At 38.8% G+C, this 21,834-nt stretch overlaps 1 protein-coding gene across 32 annotated transcripts in view; it reads left to right on the forward strand.

The window, feature by feature from the left end:
* The window catches only part of LOC147361561 (uncharacterized), a 631,042-nt gene that overhangs the window by 108,741 nt on the left and 500,467 nt on the right, over window positions 1-21,834 (forward strand). For 6 of the 32 annotated variants that reach the window (XR_015138072.1, XR_015138081.1, XR_015138084.1 and 3 more), the window contains one exon: window positions 6,094-6,210. The exons of the other annotated variants lie outside the window; for them this stretch is intronic. The gene's annotated coding sequence lies outside the window, so the exon portion shown is untranslated. The remainder of the gene's footprint in view (window positions 1-6,093; window positions 6,211-21,834) is intronic. 32 annotated transcript variants of the gene reach the window in all.

Below are 21,834 nucleotides of genomic sequence, written 5' to 3' on the forward strand. Positions count from 1 at the left end.
AATTTAGAAATCATGATGTACTAAAAACAGAACAAAACAACCACCTGAAAAGAAGAAAGTAAATAATATTTTTGAAGAAATAATCTTATATTTTGTTAACTAAAAGCTAAATTTGAATTGCTTAAACAGAGCAATATGGAGGAGTTCAGATAATAATTTTGTGCCTGCATGCTCAGCTGCTCTGTTGTGTCCAAGTCTTTGTGACCCCACGGACTGTAGCCCGCCAGGCTCCTCTGTCCATGGAATTCTCCAGGCAAGAATACTGGAGTGGGTAGCCATTTCCTACTCCAAGGGATCTTCCCAACCCAGGGATCAAACCTGCCTCTCCTGCATCTCCTGCAATGGCAGGTGGATTCTTTACACTTGCCACCATTATATCCCTTTTATTTTTTCCTTCTATCTGTTCATTCCTCCTTATCATTTATTAGGCATTTATGGGAGAGGAACTGCAAAGTTGTTCACTCATCGCCTACTCTAATCCCCTTTTTAGCATTTTATCTGCCTTACACCTTATAATAGCTTCTTTTTTGCATAACCAGCTTAATTGGATACAGTGTTGAGCAACTATGGAATCTGATGGACAACATCTGTGATAGGTACTAAACGTTAAAAAGTGGATTTATGCCCAAATCTTCATACTCACTAATATTCCTCCTGGAGCACTCTAAAGTCTTGTGGATGAGGCAAAAATAGGCATGTAAATAACAGCAAAAATGTATTTATTATTTTACTTTTTAAAAATGTTTTAAAATACATCTTAAAAGTTGCTTTCCATTTGTTATTACAAAATATTGGCCACATTCTCAATGTAGTACAACACCTCCTTAAGCCTATATTATACCCAACAGCTTATCCTCACTTCCCTCATCCCTACATTACCTCTACCTACTGGTAACCACTTGTTCATTGTCTACATCTATGAGTCTGCTTCATTTTTGTTATACTCACAAGTTTGTTGTAATTTTAGATTCCATATATAAGTGATATCGTACAGTATTTATCTTTTGTCTGACTTATTTCACTTACATACTGCCCTTAGAGTCCATCCATATTGCTGCAAATGGCAAAATTTTACCCCTATTTATGACTGAGTAGTAGTCCATTATGTGTGTATATGTTGCTGGATCATATGGTAGTTCTATTTTTAATTTTTTGAGAAACTTCCATACTGTCTTACACAGTAGTTACAACCATTTTACATACCCAAAACCAGTGTACAAGAGTTCCTTTTCTCCACATCCTTACCAACATTTGTTAGTGTTCTCTTGGTAATAGCCATTCTGACAGGTTTTAACATTCTTTGGCACTGTCTTTCTTTGGGATTGGAATGAAAACTGACCTTTTCCAGTCCTGTGGCCACTGCTGAATTTGAATGTTCAAACTACCACACAATTGCACTCATTTCACACACTAGCAAAGTAATGCTCAAAATTCTCCAAGCCAGGCTTCAACAGTATATGAACCGAGAACTTCTAGATGTTCAAGCTGGATTTAGAAAAGGCAGAGGAACCAGAGATCAAATTGCCAATATCTGTTGGATCAGAGAAAAAGCAAGAGAATTCCAGAAGAACATCTACTTCTGCTTCATTGACTAGGCCAAAGCCTTTGACTGTGTTGATCCCAACAAACTGGAAAATTCTTCAAGAGATGGGAATACCAGACCACCTGACCTGCTTCTTGAGAAATCTGTATGCAGATCAAAAAGCAATAGTTAGAAATGAACGTGGAACAACAGACTGGTTCCAAATTGGGAAAGGAGTACGTCAGGGCTATATATTGTCACCTTGCTTATTTAACTTGTATACAGATTACATCACGTGAAATGCCAAGATGGATGAAGCACAAGCTGGAATCAAGATTGCTGGGAGAAATATCAATAACCTCAGATATGCAGATGATACCACACTTATGGCAGAAAGTGAAGAGGAACTAAAGAGCCTCTTGATGAAAGTGAAAGAGGAGAGTGAAAAAGTTGCTTAAAACTCAACATTCCAAAAACGAAGATCATGGCATCTGGTCCCGTCACTTAATGGCAAATAGATGGGGAAATGATGGAAACTGTGACAGACTTTATTTTTTAGGGCTCCAAAATCACTATAGATGCTGATTGCAGCCATGAAATTAAAAGACACTTGCTTCTTGGAAGAAAAGCTATGACAAACCTGGACAGCATATTAAAAAGCAGAGACATTACTTCGCCAATAAAGATCCGTCTAGTCAAAGCTATGGTTTTTCCAGTAGTCATGTATGGATGTGAGAGTTGGACTATAAAGAAGGCTGAGTGCCGAAGAATTGATGCTTTTGAACTGTGGTGTTGGAGAAGACTCTTGAGAGTCCCTTGGACTGCAAGGAGATCTAACCAGTCCATCCTAAAGGAAATCAGTCCTGAATATTCATTGAAAGGACTGATGCTGAAGCTTCAATACTTTGGCCACCTGATGGGAAGAACTGACTCATTTGAAAAGACCTGATGCTGGAAAAGATTGAAGGCGGGAGAAGGGGATGACAGAGGATGAGATGGTTGGATGGCATCTTTGACTCAGTGGACATGAGTTTAAGTAAACTCTGGGAGTTGGAAATGAACAAGGAAGCCTGTCATGTTGCAGACCATGGGGTTGCAGAGTCGGACACGACTGAGTGAACTGAACTGATTCTGACAGATGTGAGTTATATCTCATTGTGGTTTTGATTTGCATTTCCCCGATAATTAGTGATAAAATAACAGTAAAATTTAATAGATGTTGTGGGCTTTAAAAAAGTGAGAACAACAACAACAACAAAAAAAGAACAGTGCGCTAGAAGTGTAATTGGCTGTGAAGGGTTGTTGGACTGAGGAAGGTTTAATGGGAAACTTAGCATTAGATCTTTAAGAATGAATATGTCAGATGAAGAAAATGGAAAGTTATTTTGATGAAAGAATAGAATGTTCAAAGTTATGGAGTGATGATGCTGGATGGGGCATTCAGCAAAGTATTAAAGAAATTTTGTTCTATCAGTATAGAATTGATGTCAGGGATATAAACCTAGGGAAAAAAAGGTAGGGCTTTGTATGTTAGACTTAGGAGTTTGGATTTGAGGATTTTGAGCTAGGGAATAGCATATGTTTCAGGAAGATGACTTGGGCAGCCATGCGTAGAATAGATTTGGAGAGGTCACTATTAGAGACAGAATGCAGGGAAGATTTAAGACACTACCGCAATAATGCAGGGGAGATATGGTAAGACTGTGGCACATGGAATGGAGAGGAACAGATGGATTAGAGAGATACTGTAGTTGCTGGCCCATGGTAGGAACTCAATAAACATTAGCTGAATGAAATACAAGGAAGAAAAGATGAACAGAACTGAAGAGTTCTTGGCTTGGGTGAATAAGAGGAAGGGAATGGGCTTTTTATTAAATGCACAGACAGTGTGCCCTTGTACTGTTAGTCTCTACCTTATTTCAAGGCAGAAAAATGTGATAATCAACGTTATAAAATATTCACTTACTTTCCTTCATCTGTTCATTCATTTATTCACTAAGTGTTTGTTGAGTTCTGTTGATGTGGTACCCACCCCAGCCAGGCATTGTGGATTCCATATTGACTCAGCCAGTCTGGAGGGAAGGGCAGACATAAAGCAAATAAGGCTAGAATAAGTAATTGTAGTCAGGATGAGCATTTTGAAGGATAAACCAGTATATTATGTGACAGGGAAAGTTTAGGGATATATGAGCCAGAGGGGGAGGTGATGTGGAATAGTTGGCATTATTGGTGTAATGAGACTAAACCTGTTTCTGAGAAGGGGTGTGTCTTTACAAATCCATCATTTCATCCAGATTTCATAGAAGCCTTTGTTCTTAGGTCTTTAAGGCTATGGTGTCATTGTTGGAAATCTTTCTCTATACAGGGCAAATCTACCCATTCGTTCTGCCTTCTGCCATTATCACTAGAGACTTTTCTGATTAATTACTAACTAGCAAGTGCATCTCTAGAACACCTCACTAAGTGATAACGTATTAATGAAGATGAATTCGAGGTCCTACTCACACTTCTTGAGGGAAGTAAGCTGGACTATGCTAACAACCAATCCCATTCATCACTTTCTGTTAGATGCATTGTGTGATTTAGATTTTTTTTTTATGGGGATTCTTTCTTACATTTAAAAATAGATATTTTCTCCAGATAAAGGAAATGCCTTGCAATGTGCAGTGCCACCACCATGCTAATTTAAAGAGAAAGGCTGCATGGATTACTAGGTAGAACAATGGCACCCCACTCCAGTACTCTTGCCTGGAAAATCACATGGACGGAGGAGCCTGGTGGGCTGCAGTCCATGGGGTCGCTAAGAGTTGGACACGACTGAGCGACTTCACTTTGACTTTTCACTTTCATGCATTGGAGAAGGAAATGGCAATCCACTCCAGTGTTCTTGCCTGGAGAACCCCAGGGACGGGTGGGCTGCCGTCTCTGGAGTCGCACAGAGTCGGACAAGACTGATGCAACTTGGCAGCAGCAGCAGCAGCAGCAGCAGCAGCAGCAGCAGCAGCAGACCAATATATTGGTCTTGGCTATCACTTCGTAAATGACACAGTCGTCTCTAGGTGTATCAAATTAATTGAAGAAGCCTGAAATAAAGTACAATATTTAATTGGTCTAGAGCAGTGTTTTTCAAACTAGATTGAAACTCATTAATGGCTTGTGAAATCAATTTAGTGGGTTGTGACCAGTGTTTTTTAAAAGAGAAAACAGAATAAGAAAAATAATGGAAATAGAGAATATTGCCTATAGACAGAATAAGTAATACTTTGTAAAATTTCCTTTTCAGGGACTTCCTTGGCTGTCCAGTGTTTAGGAATCCTTGCTAATAATGCAGGGGGTGTGGGTTTGATCCCAGGCCAGGGAACTAAGACTTGCATGCCACACTGTGCAGCCAAAAAATCCCATTTTTATTTAATATGTATATACATATTTTATACACATTTGTCCCTTGGTATCCGCAGGGGATTGGTCACAGGATCTCTTGGATACCAAAATAAGCAGATGCTCTAGCCCTTCACAGTTGGTTCTCTGCAGGTGCAGAACCTGTGGATATGGAGGGCCAACTGTACATTCTATTGTACATGCATATTTGTAACAGGCAAAATGTGTATATATATATATAAACTTATTTATATCCATATATACTAGATCAATACATAAAACATCAAAGAAATTTTAAAGCCATAGATCTGGAGAAAAGGGTTCTAGATAAAGCCCCCTTCAGTCAGATCTTCCATTAACATACCTATCCCAGATTAATTTCTTATTACTTACAGCACATTGAAAACTACTGAAACTATTGGGATGAAGAATTATTCACACGTTTTAGCTCTGAATGAATGCTGCATAAAACAGGGAAGTAAAGGTATTCTTGGTTTGATAAATAGATTATTTCATATACTAAGTAAAGGTGTTCCAAACTCTAAAGGCTTATTAATTTTGTTATTTAGAAAGAGTTTTATTTCTTTTTACATTTAAGGAATTCTGTATCAAATATATGATAGATTGACTCATTTTCATAAGTATATTAAACATAGTAACCTGGAAAGATCAGGGATTCAGACTTTAAGTTCTTTTTTTATACCTGACAACAGATTGGTTTGGGATCTATGAATATTCATCATGAATGCCTTCTTTATGACCCACATTTAATCATTTATAAATAGAAATACTATTATTTATTGTGTTTATGGAATGTTATAAATAGTAATTTCTTAACAGAGCATTTAAAGATTTACAATTTTCAAGGCATAATTGTTGACATTCCTTTCCATTTCTACACTATGTAAAAGACAAGCTTATGAATAATGTTCTATTCTATATTGCTATGGACATTCTCCAAAGACTCCTGCTTTTGATTTCATGCAGAATTTACTTTGTTACTTTGTAACCTTGATCTCATCATTTCCACTCTTCACTGCCTGGTCTCAAATTCAGCCTTCCAAGACAACAATATAGCCTGATAAACAAGTGGCTCTTTCTCTACAAATGCCCAGGATTTTTTCTATTCCATAGGATACAGACACTGGCCATTTCGTACCTTCCTAACACTTATTTTAGAAATATTGCTTCAGACAGGTTTCAGATGGGGCAACCTTATCACCATTTGATATCAGATCCACCCTGACCAGAGCTGATTGCAAGAGGTGGAGGCTCAGGAACTGAAGCAATCAGAATGGAAGAAACATCAGGTATGAAAATAATTAGTCTTGTAGAACCAGGGTAAGAATCTGTACCATGGAGAACCAGAACTACCTGCCTGTCAATGATTCAGGAAAGAATAATCAATAGCTTTGAAGACAAAGCTAGAAAACTAGAGACCAGAGCAGAGAAGCAGAATGGAGGGGAAGCCACGTTTCTTTGAGAGATGCAGAGCCATCTTGGTCTTCATCTTCATTCTGACTCCCAGCCCTGTGTGCACTTAGATTTCATTCTCTGGAATCTGTGAGACCTCTCTTTACTTAAGCTGCTGCTGCTGCTGCTAAGTCACTTCAGTCATGTCCGACTCTGTGCAACCCCACTGACGGCAGCCCACCAGGCTCCCCCGTCCCTGGCATTCTCCAGGCAAGAATACTGAAGTGGGTTGCTATTTCCTTCTCCAATGAATGAAAGGGAAAAGTCAAAGTGAAGTCGCTCAGTCGTGTCTGACTCTTAGCGACCCCATGGACTGCAGCCCACCAGGCTCCTCCGTCCATGGGATTTTCCAGGCTAATTTTAGTAAATTCACGTTTCTAAATGTGCTCTGATTAAGACATGTCCCTTTGTTCAGTTTTCCTTGTTTCTCTCCCAACCCAATCCCTTCATGCTGTTCAATTCTGATTCTTTCTCTGAGATCCACAACCATCTCATTTCTCCAGTACTTTTGAAATTTGTCTATAAAGTCCTATTTCTGTCATCCCAAGAAATATTGGCAATGATAAGCAACCAAAATGAAGCAGAGAAAATGATTATTTCAATAAAAGTTGAATTGAAACATATGTAAAATTTTGAATCAGACAAAAAAGGCAGTCAAAGCCCACCACTTATTCAATATATGATAGTAAAACCCATATTTTTGTTCTAGTCATTTATCTCCAGGTATTTCATAAACATGTTGCTTTCCAATCAATCTGTAAAATTTAAGATGTATTTTCTACAAAATAAGATGTGTGGAACAGTATAGTTTTCAGTCGAGATAGATTTCTCTCTAGAATTTTAAATTACAGTGACTTTGGGCAGGACTTTGCCTTAAAAAAGGAGTTGAATTGATACCAAAATTAAATGGTTAGTATCTTAGATTAGATTTTTTCCTCAATAAACAACCCACCTCCAAGAAATGGTTTAATATTGCTCAATATGTTGATATTTAGTAAGTATTTAAAGATATTAGCTTTATAGAAATTTTGTTTCTTTTGATCTAAACACATACTCATTCTAATTACCATCAACATTTTTAAAACCCTGACATTTCAGTAGTTTTTGTGGCTTGGCAAACATTAAGAGATAACTTTTAAAAATATCTAAATCTCCTGTCTTAGCATTTAAGAAAGATTAATAATGTTCAATAAAACTCCATATATAATCAAATTATAGTAATGATACTCATAAAAAGGACAGAGTTTTTAATTCATTCATCAGATTCTCTTCAACTATTTCAAAGGTCTTAAGTAATTATGTTATTAGTTATTCTATTCAGGCCATTTTGTGAGGAATATAGAAGCAAATTATTTCTGGGAAAAGACACTGATAAAAAATTTACAAGATACACACTTTCCACTAAGTAGTTGGTCCTCATTCTGCGGCTTTCATTGGTCAAAAATTCTGTGTGCTATACCTGCATTTATGAGAAGAATCTACCTTAGAAATTCTGAATTCAGATTTCGGTTGTGTCATAGACCTTGTTGCTGTTTAGTCACTAAGCCTTTTGTGACCCTATGGACTGTAGCCCCACCGGGCTTCTCTGTCAATGGGATTTTCCAGGCAAGAATACTGGAGTGGGTTGCCATTTCCTTCTCTAGGGGATCTTCTTGACTAAGGGAGTGAACCCAAGACTCCTGCATCTGCAGGCAAATTCTTCATCACTGAGCCACCTGGGAAGCCCATCATAGACCTTATGTATAGTCAGTATTCTTTTTCTCTTTTTATCTTGATTTATTCCTCTATATAGTGACTAAAACTAAAATCTATTTCTCTCACATGATAGCAGGTGCTTTGATAATAAGAAATATGAGACAAGTGTTAAATATCTGCATCGAACTATAAAACTGAGAAAAGAGGTAGTTTACTGTTGTTTGCACGCTAAAAAAATGTTTGCATTTCTCCTGTGTGAAGCACAACTAACATACTCAAAGGAAGTAGGTGGGATTAAAAGCAGTACATACACACAGCTAGGGATTCCTGAAGCAAAGAGCTATTTGCAGATACTATGCATAAAAAAAAATCATCATATGATCTATTGAGCTAATTTTATGTATTTTCTCTGCACAGTCCTTGATTACGAGGTCGAGAGGACACACCATTGTTGTCTTTTGAGTATCACTAGTAAAAGTAACTGGAATTTAATTTCAGAGGATCCTGAGTATAGTTGGTATTATAATAGATCAATGTTGAAATGAGCTTTGAGTATGAGACTGATGAAGTCCATTATACCAGCATACCTAAAATAATTATTCTACTCTCAAGACCACATTTCAGAAGAACTCACCTTATACATACCAAAGGGATAGAAACAGCTGGGGACTGTCCTAATTCATTTGCATTCATTGCAAAAATCTGGCCATCATTATAAAGCATCCCCTTACCCAAAGAAAAGAGATGTTATCTTTGTTGCTGTTCCATCCTGCTTATAAGCATATCATCCTGGATTGCATCTCTCTTCATCATCATGCAACCTATAGTCTTCCCGGTACTCTGTCCTTAAAGAGAATACTGTATCGACTTATGAGATTTAGAAACTATTGAGTGTAACTGTACAGACCTGTTTGTGTGTTTATTCTGGTGAGTGCTGGTGACTAAAGGGCAGAGGTGGGCACTCTAACCACAACTAGTACTTAGTAGGCACTTAAAAAACAATGATGATGGAAGCTGAATTGTGCTGATTGCAAAGATGCCTGGAGACAGAAATGTCTAGAGTGGACTCTTGACTTTAAGATTATCTTCTAGTGTTTACTTTTATTTGTTTAGTTATTTTAAAATAATTAAAATGATTATACTTGGCAGTGACAGAATCCTGTTAACCACAGCCTTTTTCACATGAAGGAGAGAAAACACATTTGCTTTGCCTGTTTAAATTGATAGCTGTGAGCTTACCAAAGGACAAAACTGGAATTCCCCTGAAGCAATAAATATTGCTGTGGATTAAAGAAAGAAGCATTGCTTTTCTTAAAGTGCACCTTTATAAATAGAAAGCGGATGCAGTAACAGCAGAGTTGAGATATTACTCTTTCTGAGAAGGGGAACTCAGAGGCTCCACAGCATCAGAATACAGAGATTAAGGCAGAAACGGGGTCAATGTGGTCAGAGCTCGTTTCTTTAACAGGACAAACAGTAGTCCAGTGGTCATAGGCGCTGCTCCATTTCCATGATAAACATGTAGGCATATTACCTCCTATGGACTTCCCAGGTGGTTCAGTGGTAGTGAATCTGCCTACCAGTGCAGGAGACACCAGAGGCTTGGGTTCAATCCCTGGGTTGGGAAGATCCCTTGGAGAAGCAAATGGCAACCCACTCCAGTATTCCTGTCTGGGAAATCCTATAGACAGAGAAGCCTGGCGGGCTACAGTCCTTGGGGTTGCAAGAGTCAGACAGGACTTAGAAACTAGACAACAACAAACTACTAAGGGTTACAGAAGAGAACTCATTGCCAGGTCACCTTTGTTCAGACACTTCAGTGTGTTCCCAGGCTCTGACGATGAGTGTCTTAAAATGACTATGAACTGAAAGAACTGTCTGGTAACCAACATGCAAATAAGCACCCCCAAAATTCTTCCCCTGGCAGAATTCAGTGTGGGTTGCCCGGAGTGCTTATTTGAATGTCAATTCCTGGGATCTTCCTGCTCACTTTATTTCACTTGCTGGCTGGGTTTTAGTTCAAGAGTGAATTGGAGAGCATTACCGTAGAATTGTTGTCTCCTTTGGTAATTTGCTACCTTTGGTAATTCACCCCATTACCTTTTTACTCACTTGTAGGTTGTACTTCCTAATAAGCCCTACAGCCTTTCCAGAGTCTTGGGAAAACCATGGCTGTTTCCCAAAAACTGTTCTAGTGTTCTCCTCCCATTATTTTATGGCAACCCACTCCAGTATTCTTGCCTGGAAAATTCCATGCACTGAGGAGCCTGGTAGGCTACAGTCCTTGGGGTCGCAAACAGTCAGATGTGACTGAGCGACTTCACTTTCACTTTCCCATTATTTTACTATCCATTATATTTCAAAAGTGCTTGCTGTGGGGAAGGGAAAATCTTTTCTCTATCCTTCTAGGTTATTTGGCTGGTCAGAATTAAGTGAGCATGAGAGAGATCAACAGGAGAAAATAAAATTTAATTATTTGTGTTTGAAGGCTCCATAAGAATATGAGTCTAAAGCAGGCCAGGCAACTGAAGCTTCTATGCCATCTGAGAGAAAGAGAAGCAGGTAGGGGTTTGGGACTTCAAAGGGAAGGGAGACAATTTATAGGAAGATGACGTCTATTAAAAAAACAAAACAAAACATGCACAATGTAAGAGTTGTGAGTAAAGTTTTATTCGGGGCAAGTTGAGGTAAAAAGCATGGGAGAAAGCCTGTCAGATAGCTCTGAGGAACTGCTCAGAGGAGATATTGGGGGAGGTCTCTATGGACATGATTTTAGTAAAGGGTGTGTACATGTAGTTAAGCACACATTTAGGCAGAAGGTTGAGGCCAGTCACAAGAATGTTACTGCTAGTCATGAGGAACAGATATCTCCTTTCATGATTTTACTGCTTTTCTGGATATGAGAAGATTCAAGATATTGGGCTCATAAATCTTCTGAAAATATCTACCTGAAGGCCTGTTCTGCCAGTTTCTCCCAGACTACAGAGTGCTTCATTCTGACCTCTTCCCTGAACACCTTTCAGAGTGTGTTGAAGGTCAGCAGCTGCAGTGCCTAAGCACTCTATTCTTGTAGAGCCTGATCACAAGTGATACTTCTTAGTTGGCAATTAAAAAAGCAAATATTTGGCAAACAAATGATTTCCAGGCCACACAGAGACAATGGGCAGATACAACACTTTGAGCAAACAAAATGCTTAGTTTCTCCTACAGTGCCACATCTAGTTCATATTATGTTTCAGTACTTTATGGTGATAGTTCTTCCTGGAACAGGCCTTTTATATGAATTATTTCAGGCAGTTAATGGGACGAGATGCTTTTGTTTCTTAAAAAAACCAGCCCCAAATAATCATCAAGTCAAAGAGAAATATTTAGTCATAGTAAGTTTTGTTAACCAAATAATACATAGCTCTGGGGTATCTCTTTCTTTGTTTTTTTAAAAACTATTACCATTCCTTTTATTTATTTATTTAAAATATTTATCTATTTGGCTATGCCAGATCTTGTTTGCCCCACATGGGATTTTTAGTTCTGGCATGTGAACACTTAGTTACCGCATGTGGGATCTAGTTCCCCAACTAGGGATCGAACCTGGGCTGCCAGCATTGGGAGCACAGAGTCAAGAGTCTTTGCCACTGAACCACCAGGGAAGTCCCCTCTAGGATGTGGAGCATACTTATTGCCATATCTCCAATGATTGAATAATCCCCAGTCACATCATTAAAAATGATGGACTAATTGAAGATTGCTCCTGCTCCTAATACTATTTATTTATGCGTATTATTCTTCTAGAAAAGATTTGAAGAGTTGTGTCATTTATGTATGAGTAATTAAGTATATCAACTGTCCTTACTTGAAGTGGTCTCTGGCATATGTTTTCATTGTAACTTTTAGAACTGTTTCAGCTAAAGTTTTGTCTCACACCTTGTGAAACATATATTTGATCTTGTCCCTGGTTCCTGGCACAAAACTTCCAAGCACTTGTAATTTCTTTAGAGATAAGGCTGAGAAGAGAATGTTCTGTTATTCACAATAAGCCCCTCTCAACCACATCTTAGTTTGTGCTAATAAAGTGACTCTTGGAGGATGGGACCTGGTTTCCAGAGAAACTAAACATGCAATTAGATGGTTGGATCTTTTAGCCCCACCTCCCAGCCTGCCAGAAGAAGAGGACTGGAAATTGTCTTCCTCTGTCTGAATTATTTCACTTAGCATAATATACTCTAATTAAGTCCATCCATGCTGTAGCAAATGACAAGATTTATTTTTCATGGCTGAATAATATTCCCCTGTGTGCTATGCTAAGTTGCTTCAGTCATGTCCAGTTCTTTGTGACTCTATGGACTGTAGCCTGCCAGGCTCCTCTGTCCATGGGATTCTCCAGGCAAGAATACTGGAGTGGGTTGCCATACCCTCCTCCAGGGTTTCTTCACTACCCAGGGATTGAATCTCTTACATTGCCTGCATTGGCAGGAGGGTTCTTTACCACCAATACCACCTGGGAAGACCCTATGTATATAAATGCAACCTAGTGACTATCCACAGTAAGTGGATAAAGAATCTTCTTTAACCACATCTTCTTTATCCACAATGAAATATATATATTAAGAAGATATATTTTAGGTTTCAATTTTGGGAAGGCAAAATATGAAAAGTTGTTAGGCGATTTGAATGCTTGGTTGAGCCAGAATGGGCTTCCCAGGTGGCTCAGACGGTAAAGAATCCACCTTCAATGTGGGAGATCCTGGTTCAATCCCTCGTGCAGGAAGATCCCCTGGAGGAGGAAATGGGAACCCACTCCAGTATTCTTGCCAGGAGAATTCCATGGACAGAGGAGCCTGGTAGGCTACAGTCCATGGGGTCACAAAAAATTGGACACAACTAAGTGACTAAGTCACAAAAAGTTGGACACAACTAAGTGACACTTTCACTTTTTTTTGAGCCAGGATTATGGGATATTTGGCTATCTAAGATCATGGGATGCTTAAATACCAAAGTGACTATAAAATATTTTAAAAGTAAGTCTGGAAGGTAACTTGATTGGAAAGAACCTTAACTTTCTCCTAAATGAGAAACGTTTGTTTTCCTGAATAATCAAAGAAATAATAAACATAATCTGTGAAAATGAGTCTGTAATACAGAATTTTTCCATCTAGACAGAAGATAAAAATAAACTTTCATGACTATTTATCAATACCTAGTCATAATCCAAGACAAATTTTTTCATTTTAACAGAAAACTAAATTCTGGTTTTACATTATTATAATATTTGATATAAAGCTCTTTTTGAAAATTTTATAAACAAAACTATGAAACTATAGCCACCTCTTACCAGGATGAATAAAATTCCCTTTTACTGAACCTCTGTAACTTCCTATTTCCTATATAATCTTTATAGTACAGGTTTTCAAAGTGGAAAAATATGAAAACATTCATAAAACACTCCAAATATAGATTCTCCATGCCATCAAAAAATAAGAGATAAAAAGCATATAAACTTATAGTTATACTTAGTAATTAATGCTTCAGTGAGTATTCCATCTTACTTGGAAATGATCTGGTATTTAATGAATATCCATTAATTTATTCAATTTAATATCAGTCCAAGATTTTAAATTATCTAAAAATCTTGAAAGCTATCATTTAGCTGACATATTATAAAATATAATTAATGTTGAAATAAAGTTATTAGAATAGTGATTTAATTTGATTAAACACATATTCACATTATTCAAAACCTTAAACAATTAGTAGAAATAATGCTCAGTTCAGTTCAGTTGCTCAGTCCTATCTGACTCTTGCAAATTCAGCACGTCAGGCTTCCCTCTCCATCACCAACTCCCAGAGCCTACTCAAACTCATGTCATCACATCAGTGACATGTCATCGCATCATGTCATCGCATCTCATCCTCTGTCATCCCCTTCTCTTCCCACCTTCAATCTTTTCCAGCATCAGGGTCTTTTCAAATGAGTTGGTTCTTTGCATCAGGTGGCCAAAGTATTAGAGCTTCAGCTTCAGCATCAGTCCTTCCAATGAATATTCAGGACTGATTTCCTTTAGGATGGACAGGTTGGATCTCCTTGCAGTCCAAGGGACTCTCAAGAGTCTTCTCCAACACCACAATTCAAAAGCATCACTTCTTCAGCGCTCAGCTTTCTTCATAGTTCAACTCTCACATCCATACATGACTACTGGAAAAACCATAGCTTTGACTAGCTGGACCTTTGTTGGTAAAGTAATGTCTCTGCTTTTTAATATGCTGTCTAGGTTGGTCATAGCTTTTCTTCCAAGAAGCAAGCGTCTTTTAATTTCATCACTGAAGCCACCATCTGCAGTGATTTTGGAGCCCAAAAGAATAAAGTCTGTCACTGTTTCCATTGTTTCCCCATCTATTTGCCATGAAGTGATGGGACCAGATGCCATGATCTTAGTTTTCAGAATGTTGAGTTTTAGGCCAACTTTTTCACTCTCCTCTTTCACTTTTATCTAAAGGCTCTTTAGTTCCTCTTCGCTTTCTGCCATAAGGGTGGTGTCATCTGCATATCTGAGGCTATTGATATTTCCTCAGAAGTAATGCTAGCTTATTGAAGTAGTGCTAGCTTATTCCATAAATAAGCCTGTATGAATGTAAGAAGAACATACCCAAGTAAAATAAAAATGTAATCTCATATGATTCTTAAATGATGATATCCCAGAGAAGATATAACTGTTTTTACCAAAACAATATTAGTCTCATTTGCAAAAACTTATCCAAATTATGTGAACTTGAATTCTTAAATTACTTCAGTTAATTTCATTAAAAATATCTTTTTTTAGCTCACTAAAATTATTAAAAGATAAGTTTCTTTCATTTCTCAGAATTTTATTAATATTCAATTTATATAAATACCATTTATCCCTATAAGTCAATTAAAATAGAGCTCCTTTAATTGGAGAGACTTTGTTATCTAATTTATGAATCTTACACACTCACTCAACACTTAAAGGTCATTGTAAATTATAGACGTATAAAGATTCAGAAAAGATATATAATATTTGTATAATATTTGAAAAAGAGCTTATTATAGCTTGAGTTTTAAAATTTCAGCCATGGGTCAAACATACATATAGAAATACAAAACTCACAAGTTCAGGTATTCACTTCCCATTGGGCATGACGTTCTCAAATGATTTGAGCTCAAAAGAGGAAAATAGACAAACAAATGTCTTGAACACATCTCTTCTTACAATTCAGATCAAGAAAGTGAATCCCTTGAACTTATAGAAGCAATGGAGCTAAGAATTGTTTTATACTTTGAAAAGGTTATATAAAAAATGCTGATTATGTGACACAGACTCTCTGTGGCCCACAAAATTGGAAATATTTACTATCTGGCCTTTAACAGAAAATGCTTCCCTACCCCTGAGACTCAGTCAGAGGCCTCCAAATGGTTGCAGAAGCATTTGGACTCTTCTCTTATGAAGTCACAAGAAGCCTATTCAGTTTTTGAATTTCTAAAACAACCTCTGAAGCCTACATCAGAACAGTAGTTTCTAAAATTAAGGTTTTTCCTTCTCAAGAACTTAGCTGGTTTGAGAGTGAAAAATAAATGCTTCTTAAAAATCAAGAGAGATGTTGGTACCATAACAATTTCTTAGAACAGGGATAAAGACTCATTTTGCTATGGCCCAGGGAGATCAAAAGAATGTTGGGTTGTGCCTGAGTAGGAGGTGTGTCCTGCCTTTCGAGGAGGTCAGTGAGCCTAGAAGGAGGAGAACCTGGTGACCTCTGCTCTCAGGAAGATGGACCAGTGCCTGCAATCTGCCTACATTTGAGATGACAACTTCACAGTATCTGAGCTGAGGCATATGGTGAGCTGATCCTCACTTGGGTGTGAGGGTCTCCTTCCACAGATGTCTATAATTGCCTGTGGATAACTCAGCAGAAGATACACCCCAAGATTTAGTGGTTGTCATTGCTTAATCACTGCCATGACTGACTCTTTGTGACTCCATGCACTGTAGCCACTAGGCTTCTCTGTCCATTGGATTGAGTGGGTTGCCATTTCCTTCTCCAGAGGTTCTTTCTGGCCCATGAATCAAGCGCAAGTCTCCTGCATTGGCAGGTGGATTCTTTACCACTGAGCCACCTGGGAAGCCTAACGCTTTTTGGAGCCCCATTCAAATTGCCTATGTGCATACCCCCACTTTTTAATGGCCCAAAACACAGAGGTTAGAAATGGGGGTAAGAAAACTGGCTTTAATCCCAGAAAGATGATGACAGTGCAGAGGACAAAATGCATGTGTATATTTGGGTAGGTCTGCACAACAATAAAACCTAATCCCATTATATCTCTGGTAAAAGGAGGATAATAACCTCATACAGTTGTTTCAGAGATTAAATGAAATAATAAGTGTAAAACTCTTAGCATGCAGCCTGGCACATGATCAGTGCTCAGTAAATGATAGTAGTATCATCTAAAATGACTTTCTAAATTAAATTAGGGCCGTAGAAAGCCTGGGAAATGGCACTTTACATACACAGAGAAGCCTTCATTGAGTTGCATTCAACTCAGTCTCACAGTCAACATATAATTATGTGCAAGGCACTAAGATGTGTGGAGGAGACAATGGTCATAGACACAGTCCCTGTGCTGGACAGGGGCTTCCCAGGTAGCCTGGTGGTAAAGAATCTACCTGCCATTGCAAGAGACCTAGGAGACGTGGGTTCTATCTCTGGATTGGGAAGATCACCTGGAGGAGGAAATGCCAACCCGTTCTACATACTTGTGTGAAAAGTCTCATGTACAGGAAACTGGCGGACTTCCATGGGGTTGCAAAAGAGTCAGACACGATAGTGGCTCAGCATGCACCACCACTGTACTGAATGGAGTAGGGTCAAAATATGTTTTAAAACAGTTTAAATAAGACAGTATGAAAAAACTGCCATGAAAGCTATATAATTATTTCAACAAATTAAGAACTCTTTAATCTCTCTAGCACTTTCTTTTCTATCTAGCTAGTTTCTATTTTCCTTCTAATGTATTTTTCTTAAAATTCAAAAGATGTATTTACTAATGAGAATATTAATCTATCTTACACATTTATTGGCCATACTGAGTGATTATTTATGGGCTTTTAAATAAGGATTATCAATAGACTGGATTCTTCTCAAAAGTGTGTAGATTGCACTTTATAGATGACCTGTAAGAGTTAAATATCTACTTTTTTCTTACTTTGTCACAGTTAATAGTTTTTCAGCTCAAATTGTGAGAAGGGTTCTAGAAGAGTATGATTACAAAACTGATGAAAGAAAGAAATTTACAGTGTGACTTGTGCTGTCTATGGTCACCACACAATGCCAGAAATAAAAATTATACTTTGGTGGAAAATTAAGTACTGTCAGTCTTCCTGGCTGTCTTACTGTCGCTCTACAACATATTCTAGAATGTTGTCTTTGAACTATTTTTCAGGGTTTGTAAACTGTAGGTAATTGACAGATATGTAAACTCTGTCTTGTCCAGCAGACTTCCTTGCTCCTTGAGAAAAACCAGTTTTGTCCCCATTTACAATTTGATTCCTTTATTCCCTTAAATTTGTGCTTTTTATTTTTCCTTTGAACTGGTTATAACATGTCTGAGTTAAAGAAAAAAAAATATGCTTATGCTTGTTCAAATGGTAAGGAAGACTTTTTTTAGGACTACTGTGATAAATGTCAAGACTATTGAGATACTGGGCTCAACTCCAAATACAGCAAGTGAGTGAAAGTTGCTCAGTCATGTCTGACTCTTTGCGACCCCATGGCACCCCACTCCAGTACTCTTGCCTGGAAAATCCCATGGACGGAGGAGCCTGGTAGGCTGCAGTCCATGGGGTCGCTAAGAGTCGGACACGACTGAGCAACTTCACTTTCACTTTTCACTTTCATGGATTGGAGAAGGAAATGGCCACCCACTCCAGTATTCTTGCCTGGCGAATCCCAGGGACGGGGGAGCCTGGTGGGCTGCCGTCTATGGGGTCGCACAGAGTCGGACATGACTGAAGCGACTTAGCAGCAGTAGCAGCAGCAGGACTGTACAGAATACTGGAGTGGGTAGCCTTTCCCTTCTCCAGGGGATCTTCCCAACCTAGGGATCGAACCCAGGTCTCCCACATTGCAGGTGGATTCTTTATCAGCTGAGCCACCAGGGAAGCTCAAGAATACTAGAGTGGGTAGCCTATCCCTTCTCCAGTGGATCTTCCTGATCCAGGAATCCAACCGGGGTCTCCTGCATTGCAGGCAGATTCTTTACCATCTGAGCTCCCAGGGAAGTCCAAATACAGCAAAAACAGCTGGGAATTTATAGCCAAACAGCTGAGTGAGCAGATGAACAATGAAAATTTACTAAGAGTGGATTTCAAGGATAGAGGGATTCTTTCTAAACCAACTTAACAGGATTATTCTTGAAGGCAGGCCAGGGTTATCAGATATCAAGGATGGAGATTCTAAATGGATTCTTGGTAAAACTGGGCTATGCAGGTTCATCAGGGACTAAAGGTTGAGACTTAGTTGAAAATAAGACTCAGATGTCATGGAGAGAGATTCACATAATGAGTAAAATAAACATTTTAAACACATATTCATGTTCATATGTTTATAAGAAACATGATTCTGCATTTTCTGAAAATAATCTTTTAACACAGACAAAACATTTCTTGTGGTGTTTAACCACCACATCCAGGACATATATTGATGGAATTTATTTTTAAAGAAGCTCTGAATTCTCAACATTATGGAAAAAAGAAATATGTCAGTTTTTATTAGAAAACACTAAAATATTAAAGGAATCTCTTATAAACAATAGAGCAACAAATACACCACATTATTTTTCTTCTAGAGAGCCACCACATTTAACAAAATTAGGTTTAATTAAAAGAAGAAAATAAAACGGGAAGCTACTGCATGTAACTTGAATATAAAGACATTCATATAAGATGAACATTTCAGGAAATAGAAGGTCTTAAATGCTGATTATGCCAGTTCCATTTAGTAAGAAAATAGTTACCATGGAAATGGTGAGTGTATATGGTATTTCACTTCCACATTAAGACAGCTTCTAAAAGGAATGCATTTAGTGAACACTTGTTCTTAACACTGTTTGAAAGTAGCAGTGGCTCATAAAGAATGTGACATTTCAATTCAGATTCATTATATTAGTAAGTCTGCTTGTTTTTTTCATTTCACGATAAAATAATTTGAATAAACCTGACCTGTTTTAGGGGTTTTTGTAACCTATATACATTATGTATTTTTACTTCCAGTCTAGGGCCAGAGCGCCATTTTGGTCATAGGTTTTCTTTAGAATATCACATTTTGGGGCGCAATTCTACTTCTAGCCTGCAACATTCGCATATGGCTAATCAATTTTACAGTGTAAAGTAAATCAGAAAGAGCAAAACAAATATCATATATTAAAGCATATATGTGGAATCTGAAAAAATTGGTATAGACAATCTTTTTTATAGAACTAGAGACACAGATATAGAGCACGAATGTATGGATACCAAGGGGGAAGTGGGGGTGGGATGAATTTGGAGATTGGCATTGACATATATACACTACTACTATGTTTAAAACATAACTAATGAGAACCTACTCTATAGCACAGGGAACTCTACTCAATGCTCTGCAGTAACCTAAATGGGAAGGAAACCCAAAAAAGAGGGAATATATGTACACGTATTGCTGATTCACTTTGCTGTACAGTAGAAAGTAACAGAATATTGTAAAGCAACTACACTCCAACAATTTTGAAAAAATTAAAAAAATTATGTTTGTCCAAAGTCACAGAACACTTAGAATATGGGGACCTGGATTAGGAACCTGGATGTCCTGAAGGTTTCCAAATTTTAGGTTCTTAAATTCATGGACTCAGTTACTAATTTCATATCTCCACCCTTGCCCAGGGCTGGTCATGACACCAGTCTTAAGCTCTGGCCTGGCTGAAGCTGGCCCCAGCCCGTGTCCAGCTGCAGGCTCCCCCGCCTTCCCAGCATGCTGCTTCCATCTGTCAGCAGCACTCAGGTTCACTGGGCTTTTCCCGATCTCTTTATGTTACACCCAAAAACAACCACTCATCTTAACCAAGAAATGTATTGATTCTGGGTAAGTAAGTATCAATAGCTATTAATTTCATGATTCTAGTTCTAATGTACCTTTGGGCATAAGGATGGATTGTTTAAAGTGTAGCTTCTCTGACATTCTGTGTATCTTTAGAAGGCTGTTTTAAATATTTATAAGTACACACCAAGTTGAGAGATCAGTACCGTATTAGAAACCAGAAGGATTTTAATTCTAGCTCTGCCACCAATTAGCTAAGTGACTTGGGTAAATCACCTCCAGTACTCCCAGAAAATAAGAGGACTGGAATACTCCTTTTGCGTATTTCTAGCATGAACATTAAGAAGGCTCTAGACATCAGAGTAGAAAAAAAGACGCTAAAAATACAAGCCAAAGTCTTCAGCATCCAGATTTTTCTAGCTTGTGATTTCTATTACTCATTCCATAAAAGCAATTAACATAGTCTTGGGCTCATGAATAATGTTTGAATGGTTGAAGAATGAAGGGGACAAAATCAATTTACTTCCTAAATATATCTTGAATCTGTCACTTCTAAATCCGTGTTGTCACTGTCCTACTTCAGCCATCACTTTTTTTTTCCCCCCACCCAGCTGCCAGCTAGCCTCGTATGGGGTCTTTTTGCCCCTATTGCCATATCCCCTTACACTCATACTCCATGTGACCATCCACGTGCCAGAACCTATCTATCTGCCTCCTGCTCATCAAGCATTTTTTTCCTCAGTACATTTAATATGCTACTCAGCATCTCTCCAACCCCAAATCCTATTCCCATGCTCCGTTTCATTGTGGATACCAGTACCTACAGAGTCGCCAAGCATGAAAATTCTGTTAGCAGTTCTTAAGTCAGGCCTTGCACGAGTCAGCCTGTCTGGTGTCACTCGAGCCCACCCACAGAATAAGACTCAGTTCAGTTCAGAAGCAAAGTCTTTATCAGAGAATGGAGACATGTGAGCGTAAACGCTCTCTTGCGGTGGCATCAGGTGGTGGGCAGGGCGGCTTTTCGGGGATCTAGTCAGCGAGGAGGAGCGGGGTTCGGGCCTGGCCCCGCTGTGCAGTTCCCGCCTCCCTTCCAGGATCGCGCAGCCTCTCTGCACCTGGCCTGCCGCCATCTTGCCTGAGAGCTGTTTTAGGCGCTTGTACACCCCCTGAGGAGAAGGCAATGACACCCCACTCCAGTGTTCTTGCCTGGAAAATCCCATGGATGGAGGACCCTGGTAGGCAGCAGTCCATGGAGTCGCAAAGAGTCTGACACAACTGAGCGACTTCACTTTCACTTTTCACTTTCATGCATTGGAGAAGGAAATGGCAACCCACTCCAGTGTTCTTGCCTGGAGAATCCCAAGGACGGGGGGGTGGGGGGGGGGGCCTGGTGGGCTGCCTGCCGCCTATGGGGTCGCACAGAATCAGACACGACTGAAGCGACTTAGCAGCAGCAGCAGCAGCACACGCCCTGAGGTGATGTGCAGCCCAGCCGGTTCATACCAGGAACTTTGGTTTGAAGCTCCAGGTATTCGGCCTCTGCACGCCCCACCTTATAAGCCAGTGGAACTAAGCACAAAGGAAAAGGGGCGGCGGTGGAGTGGGGGTGGGGGGGACGGTTAGACTTTATCTTATTACCTGAAACCTATTTTTATTATTTGGGATTCGTTAAAGGGCTTTGCCATTGA

Source organism: Bos grunniens, chromosome 12 (genome assembly GCF_055505025.1).
Source record: "Bos grunniens cultivar Pamir isolate PY7600 chromosome 12, Bosgru_T2T1.0, whole genome shotgun sequence".
Taxonomy (NCBI): Eukaryota; Metazoa; Chordata; class Mammalia; order Artiodactyla; family Bovidae; genus Bos; species Bos grunniens.